The 8,756-nt window shown below is 41.6% G+C and overlaps 1 long non-coding RNA gene across 1 annotated transcript; it reads left to right on the top strand.

Moving 5' to 3' along the window:
- The first annotated feature begins 7,686 nt into the window (after window positions 1-7,686).
- LOC311117371 lies at window positions 7,687-8,372 on the top strand. Its single transcript, XR_014611606.1, has 3 exons — window positions 7,687-7,759; window positions 7,954-8,104; window positions 8,325-8,372. It is a non-coding gene; the product is annotated as an uncharacterized lncRNA (long non-coding RNA).
- The last annotated feature ends 384 nt before the right edge of the window (window positions 8,373-8,756 follow it).

The following is an 8,756-nucleotide window of genomic DNA, read 5'->3' as shown; positions in this document are numbered from 1 at the left end:
CAGCTTAAAATCACACGAACGGATACACACAGGAGAGAAGCCTTACTCCTGCTCTGACTGTGGGAAGAGCTTCACAACATCAGGGGCTCTGACAATTCATCAGAGTGTACACACTAGAGAGAAGCCTTACTTCTGCTCTGACTGTGGGACGAGTTTCTCTCGACTGGGCCACTTAAAAACACACGAACGTATACACACAGGAGAGAAGCCTTACTCCTGCTCTGACTGTGGAAAGAGTTTTTCCCAATTGGATAAGTTAAAATGTCACCAGCGTATACATACAGGAGAGAAGCCTTACTTCTGCTCTGACTGTGGGACGAGTTTCTCTCGACTGGGCCACTTAAAAACACACGAACGTATACACACAGGAGAGAAGCCTTACTCCTGCTCTGACTGTGGAAAGAGTTTTTCCCAATTGGATAAGTTAAAATTACACCAACGGATACACACAGGAGAGAAGCCTTATTTCTGTTCTGACTGGGAAGAATTTCTCTCGACAGGACAACTTAAAATCACACCAACGGATGCACACGAGAGAAGCCTTACTCCTGCTCTGACTGTTGCAAGAGGTTCTCCTGATTGGGCCATTTAATATGACACCAATGTATACATAAAGGAGAAAAGCCTCATCAGTTCTCTCAGACCAGCTAATATTAGTCACTCCATCTCTTAATTCTTATCTCATGAAAAATTATTGACAACGTTGACTTGGATCCTATTGTTTCTCACTGTGAGAGAACTGTGCAGAGGAAAGGGAGCGTTATAGAATGTTAACCTCTCTTTACTTTACTGATCAGTCTTGCACCTTGTCAGTTTTGCTGTGTTTAGATAGCTTCTACTGTAAAGATATTGAGATGACGTTGTATTTGTCCTTAGGGTTGAATATCCTGCGTGATGGTTGACTGGGTGGTGCTGCTTCCATCTGCACTAAACCTATTATTCTATACGTACATCCGTGCCACTCCATTTAGTATCATAATAACCTTACCTTACGTTACATAAGGCTAAAAAAGGAATAGTGGTCATACAATATGCTATATATGTACACTGAACAAAAATATAAACTTGACATGTAAAGTGTTGTTCCCATGTTTCATGAGCTGAAGTAAAAGATCCCAGAAATTCTTCATACGAACAAAAAGCTTATTTCTCTCAAATTTTGTGCACAAATTTGTTTACATATCTGTTAGTGAGCATTTTTCCTTTGCCAAGATAATCAATCCACCTGACAGGTGTGGCATATCAAGAAGCTGATTAAACAGCATGATCATTACACAGGTGCACCTTGTTTTGTCACACAACACAATGCCACAGATGCCTCAAGTTTTGAGGGAGCGTACAATTGGCATGCTGAATGCAGGAATGTCCACCAGAGCTGTTGCCAGAGAATTTGTTAATTTCTTTACCATAAGCCACCTCCAACATTGTTTTAGAGAATTTGGCAGAACATCCAACCAGCCTCACAACCGCAGGCAGACCACGTGTATGGTGTTGTGTGGGCGAGCGGTTTTCTGATGTCGTTGTTGTGAACAGAGTGCCCCATGGTGTCAGTTGGGTTATGGGATGGGCAGGCATAAGCTACAGTCAATGAACACAATTGTCGTGCCATTCATCAGCTGCATCACCTCATGTTTCTGCATGATAATGCAGCGTTGTGAGGCTCATTTGAACTTGTAGAATTTCTGGGATCTTTTATTTCAGCTCATGAAACATGGGACCAACACTTTACATGTGTTTATTTTCGGCATTGATGATTAATGTATTTGGATAACTGCAATGCACTTAATTGATCTGCTAATTAAAAAGAAATGTTCCACATGAATTTGTGCTGGACAAACTTTGTTTTTTGGGGTATCTATACAGTAAATATGCTTTTGTTTAATTCATGGCGTTCAAAATATACCTTGGATTTGTCCTTAGTGTTGAATACCCTGTGTAGTGGTTGACTGGGTGGTACTGCTTCCATCTGCAGTTTTCTGTGGTAATGCGCTATTAGACACAACATGTATCAGATAGAGATGGTGTGATGATCAGTTTTCACCATTAGTTTGGGTATATTATTTTTGCTATGTTACAACTTTGTTTAATAATAAACAGACTTTGAAACAACTACATGTGTTTATTAAATGTTATTTTAAAACAAGAATTGTTATTGTAGTCATTGATATTGAATGTTTGGATATTTGCACTCAAGCCTATTTAGTTCATCTGCCATTAATTTATGGCATTCAAAATGTATATTTCTCAATTATAATAATATATTACTCAAAACATGTCACTACACCTCTACACACACCAAATTGAAACACTTAGATACCTTTTTTTTTAAACAAGGTTGATTTTGTCTAGCTAATTAAACTCACTGTTTTATTCTCCATGCAGTATTTTACATGCAGGAGTTAGTCCGTAGCAGGTGTGGGGTTGTGGGTAGGAAAATATGGCAGAAGTGCTGTTCGATTCTGATGGCGCGCGGTGGAGTGAAGTTGGTAAGAATGAATGGAACACAGTGACAACGAAAAATGGAGCAAAGAGCGAAAGTCATCAACACCAAAGTCATTTATACCAAGAGAGATCATGATACAGGAAGAAGAGAGATCATGATACAGGAAGAAGAGAGATCATGATACAGAAAGATACAGGAAGAAGAGAGATCATGATACAGAAAGACACAGGAAGAAGATAGATCATGATACAGGAAGAAGAGAGATCATGATACAGAAAGATACAGGAAGAAGAGAGATCATGATACAGAAAGACACAGGAAGAAGATAGATCATGATACAGAAATAAACAGGAAGAAGAGGGATCATGATACAGAAAGACATAGGAAGAAGAGAGATCATGATACAGAAAGAAACAGGAAGAAGAGAGATCATGATACAGGAAGAAGAGAGATCATGATACAGAAAGACACAGGAAGAAGAGAGATCATGATACAGAAAGACACAGGAAGAAGAGAGAATGATACAGAAAGACATAGGAAGAAGAGAGATCATGATACAGAAAGCAGTGGATTGTCTAGTAAAGAAAGCATAGGGCCAAGGTAGGGAGCAAGAGTAGTGATGTGTTGGAGTGGAAAGTGGTGATAGTGTTTGATGAGACCACAGGGCCTCACTTACACCCTCTCCGACTAACTAATGCCGTAGAGAAAGAGGTAGGTGAAGTGAAATTAGCTTGGTTCATTGGAAATGGTAGATGATTAATATTGTGTGGTAGCCAGGCTCAGCAAGGGAAGATTTAGAAAATGGAAAAACTTAATGGGATGAAGATTAAAAGCCATGTCCCTGGTGCTGATGCAGGTTACAGATGATACTAAAGACAATGTGAAGGGAGGCAGAGTGATTGAGGCCAAAAGGTTGATCAGTAGGAAAGAGGGTCAAAGAAGTGAAAGCTTATCAGTGATGCTGAGGTTTGAGAAAGTCTTGCCGGGAAAAGTACAGATAGGATTCCTTACTTTCAATGTTAGAGAATTTGTCCATATATGCACTGCAGTGTTTTAAATGCCAAAGAATGGGACGTGTAGCTGCTTTAGTGTAAAGGAAATAAAAGTTGTGCCAAGTGTGGAGGAGCACAAGATTATGGTGAATGTGGAAGCAATGTGAAGGTTAAGTGCTGTAATTGTGGGGGAGAACACAGTGCAGCGTTTGGTGGATTCCAGGTACAGAGAGAGGCTCAGAGATATAGGATCAGTCATGCTGTATCGTATGCAGAGGCCATAAAACAGATTAGTAGAACTACTGTGTGGACTGATGGAGCTTACATGGATGTACCTGTAGTAAGTGGACCTACTGTCGGGGCTGGTGCTTCTGATGGTCCTAGCATGGTTTCAAGGCCTGTTCAGAAATCTTGTGCTCATGAATGTGAATAAAGTTGACTCCATAGCTTTCATTGGTAAGGTTGTCAACACGACTCGGGTTATGGAAAGCAGAAATGCAAGGTTGAAGGTTACTGTGGAGACGGCAAAAGAGATATTGGGGCTAACAGATGTTACTGTTGAAATGGTTGTTGACATGCTGAACAATCCTATGGGTGGAGTGTTTCCGCATGATATAGATAAAGTTTAATGGGGTTGGGGAGGGTGTGGTTGAATTTAGGGATTTATTTGGTTTAGAATTGTATTTTCATGGTAGGACAGAATTGGCCAGATCATGATTCAACGTACATTCCAGCACAGTAGGTGGCGGCATGCACTTAAACGGTTGTTTGCAGACCGCCATGATATCAAAGAAGAAGAAGAAGAAGACGAAGAAGAAGAAGTCTTGCGTTGTTGCGTCAATGGATTTAGGAACTGTGGCGGTGTGGAACAGGAAGTTCCTGGCAGGTGCGCATCGGTCTTCAGAATAAAGAAAGCGCCATAATTGTGCAGTCGACACGATAACTTTTGTTATATTACTACAGGTATGTAATAGCGCGTTTAAACTTTCTAATATCGAAATAACATGTCATAACACAGAGCTGCCAACTCTAACGCTTTCGCCGTGTGACACACGTTTTTGCCTGTTTTCACACGCACTCACGCCACACATCCAATTTCTCACGCAAAACAAATTGCCCGAGACTCGTTTGTTCCTTTTTTCAAACTCCCCGACGGTAGATGGCGCTGATGAGCGCCACTGAACCATATGCGCTGCACCCCGAAGTTAGCGACAGAAGAAGAGATACCATTGCCGCGAAAGACAACAGGAGAAGAAACGGTCACTACCTCAAGAAGTCTGATAAGAAGCTGAGCTGAGACTAGGTATGTAACAATGAAATGTCGTCCAATTGAGTACTCACTCTCTTAAACTTTAAATCTTGAAAGAAATTATTTGTTTGTGCGTGTGAACATGATTTAGTGTGGTGAATGTAAACTCAGCTGATTTCGAACAGGTAAGATGTATTCCAAAGAATTGAACATAAATACAGGAAATGTGTGCAATAGAAGTAGGTATGTTTTTGTAACTGAGAGTAGAGTTATTAAACCAACATGACCATTTGAATTGTTTAAGGTTTCAAAGATGTCCCGAAAGAGACCTTTGCCAGGACAAAAGCGAAAACCTTTTATTTTAGTTAAAGAACCAGCCAAGTGAGAAAAGACAGACAAACACACTGACAGAACAGCCAGAACGATTGATAGAAACGACAGGACAACAGACAGAGGAGCAACACAAAGGACAGAGAGAGCAGGAGACAGGACAGACTGACAAACAAGCAGAGGAGCAACAGACAGGACAGATTGACGCCCATGCAGAGGAGCAACATACAGGACAAATAGAACAACCAACAGGGCAGATGGAAGAAGACACAGAGGGACAGACAGAAGAGACCCCCCCAATCCAACAGCAGGGCCAGAAGAGTCGTGCTCTGGCTGGAGCAGCAACATATAGATCCATTTTCCAAAATGAGTGGACCTCTTCATGGCCATGTATTACCAGAGGGAGCCTCAACAGGCACTACTGGTGTGCAGTCTGCCGTATTGAAAACTCATGTTGCCACCAGGGTGTGACAGATGTAGTGCGCCATATAAAAAGCAAAGGCCACCAAGATAAGCAACGAGCTCTCCAGTCCACAGCCACAATATCCCAATATGCAATGGCCGTTCCATCTGTAGGGGGTATGTCTGCACAAGAGGTTAAGGTATGATATGTGTAATGATTCTGTCAAGGTTCAGTCAAGAGTTTTGTGTTCTAGTTGATCACGGTAAAGTCATGGTTGATAGTTTTGACTAATTTGTGGTTTGTATTTCAGTGTAGTACAGTCCAGTTTTCTTAATTTGAGATCTTAGTTGCTGAATGTGTTTTTTACCTGTGCCCTATTATCGCAGGCGTCTATTTTAAATAAACTATGGTCTTTTGGGAGGATTCATAATTTTTAATTTCTTCAAGACAAGAAGGGCTGAGGTCAAAATGACAGCTGGGTTGGTAGTTCACAACGTCCCCCTAGCCTTTGCGGACCACCTGGGGCCTCTCCTAAAATAATGTTTCGGAGATTCGAAGACAGCGCAGGAGTACAGGTGTGCCAGGACTAAGTCATCCTGCATTACCAATGAAGCACTCGCACCATATTTCACACAGGAGCTTGTGAAGGAGATGAAAAAAGCCCCGTATACCCTTGTTACGGATGGGTCGAATGACACTGGTATTTCACAAACTATTTGAGATTTTTCTCCTCTGCAAAACATGTGCTTTGTGTATTTTTAAACATCTAATAACATGAACATCTGTATGATTCTAACTTGTCATTATAGGAGTGGAAAAGATGAACCCGCTTACTGTCCGGGTCTTCATGGGCAGCAAAGTTGTCCACCAGTTCTTAAATATGTGCACAACAAGTGGGACGAGCTGTGGGCCAGCAAGTGAGATCTTCACCAAAATTAACTCCACCATAGAGGAGCATGGCATCCCTTGGGAGAACTGCATTGGTCTCTCAGTTTACAATGCAGCTGTGAACATTGGACCACGTAATTCCATTGCCTCTAGGGTGCTCCAGAAGCATCCCAACACCTATATTCATGGTTGTCCTTGTCATGTGGCACATAACACCGCCAAAGCTGCAGGAGTGGGATTTTTTAAAGATTTTTTAAAGTGAGTTAAGGCCTGATTTATCTTTACATGTACATTTTTATTTGTATCCTAATTACGTGCATTGACTGAATGTGTTATGATTGATTTATGCATTGCAGGTGTCCGGTTTTGATTTGGAGGATATGGTAGTGGACATCGGTTACTGGTTCAAGGGTAGCACAAATCGGAAAGGATACCTGTCAGGTATGCATGTTTGATACTATTAAGTGTAATACTGAAATGCTGAGCTGTAGAAAATATATGATATGGATTTAATGTCTAAAACAGAGTTTTGTGAGCTCCATGAAGCGGAGTACATGGAGGTCCTCCTGCGTATCTCGGTCCGTTGGCTAAGCCTTGAACGTTGTGTGACCAGGATCCTGAGGCTGTATGAACCTCTGGCCAGCTACTACAAATCTGCTAGTATGGTCATCAATTTTCAATTTCATTATGCAGCAACTACATGGATTGTTAGTCACATACTTGTATTAATGACAACCTCTTGTTTTGTGTTATTTATTGATTGATTCAAGATGAAAATCAGGCCAGGTTCAAGAGACTTGTGCAGACATTCACTGACCCCATGACAGAAGTGTACCTGCTGTTCTTCCAAGCCACCGTACCAACTTTCACTTCTTTCAACTTGCTGCTTCAGAGAGAGCAGTCATCAATATTTTTGTTACATGATGAGGTGGGATTGGATTTTGCTGTTTTTTTCCATTCTGTGTTTCTTGCTGATATCTGCAGGGGTCCTCTAAAACAGGTTTCACCTACTATTTTTGTAAATGTCTGTTATAGATGGTGAAATTCGTACGCAAGCTATGTTCCAAGTTTATGGTTCCAGCAGCTCTGCAGTGCCATGAGGAGCCTTGTGAAATTGCCTTGAAAGAAAAGGCAAACCATTTACCAGGTTAGTATTTGACTATTATTATGATCAAACACTGTGATATGTGATATTTAGCCTTGTACCTTATACCGATATGCTGTATTGGGTTCACAACCAGGGCTAAACTTAACAGATTACTCGACGAGGGTGACATCACACCACAGCAGGTGGATTCATTCCATGAAGCTGTGTTGTGTTTCCTGACAAGTGCTGTGGACTATGCACTTAAGAAGCTGCCACTGGAAGAGCCACTGATCAAGCACGCACAATTTGTAGATGTACGGCAGAGGGCTGAAAGTGACATCGAAGATGTCCTGTACTTTGTTGAAAGGTTATTTTTTTTCTCTAATTATTGTCTATCATCTTAGCTAAAATACCCTGTGTTTTATGATGAGGTGTGTTCACTCCTAAACTGCACATGAGATATTCTTATGTGGCTTCTCCTCAAAGATGTGTATGAACTGCTGCTGGTTGATGACTATATACCTAAAACGTAACAACTTGTAACTCTACTTTCATAAATAGGTTTCCCCATCTCCTCCCATACCATTGGCCAGAGGAGCATGACCTTCTGGGTGAGGAGTTTCTAAATTATCAGACCATGCCAATGATATCCCTGCAGGACTAAACTGAAATGGAAAGCTTCTGGGCTGAAATGGCAACCCGGAAGCATAAGGTAATTTTTTTTTCCTTTTTTGTCTTTCCTTTTGGCAGGTGTGGCTTGGCTACATCTGTTGCTTAAAATTGTTGCATGCATATATGTGTCATGCATGTTTCAAATTATGCATGTTTTTATCTGAACTTTGTTAATGGATCAACCTACAGTATACTCACAGTATTAATCAATCAAAAATCAAGGTATGTTTTTCCATTGTGTTTTGGTGCATTTTCCATAGGTGACAGGAGCCAAAGAATTCGAGAGGCTTGCTGCCGTCGCCAAGCTTGTCCTGGTGTTGCCCCATGCAAACGCAGATGCTGAGAGGGTGTTTTCAGTTGTGGGACTGAACAAAACCAAGAGAAGAAACAGCCTAGCATTGGATGGCACCCTGTCCTCAATAATGACCATAAAGATGGCCAATCTGGAGCCCTGCTTCAAATGGGAGCCCCCCTCCGATATCATCAAGGCCTCCAAGAAGGCCACAGGCCAGTATAACCATGCCGACAGATCATAGACAAGAGGCCCATTTGAGATGAGCCAGGTCTGCGCAGAATCGATCACCGGCGATCACCGCCCAATGCATGCTGGTTAGATTTGTGTCCGACTTGATCCCGACTTTCTCTGACGTCATGCACACGCGGGCAACGATAACCTCATGAGATCAAGGCGG

This window comes from Coregonus lavaretus, assembly GCF_964263955.1.
Source record: "Coregonus lavaretus genome assembly, contig: HAP1_SCAFFOLD_56, whole genome shotgun sequence".
Lineage (NCBI taxonomy): Eukaryota > Metazoa > Chordata > Actinopteri > Salmoniformes > Salmonidae > Coregonus > Coregonus lavaretus.
The sequence above is the reverse complement of the archived record's forward strand: the minus strand, read 5'-3'. Positions and strand labels throughout refer to the sequence as shown.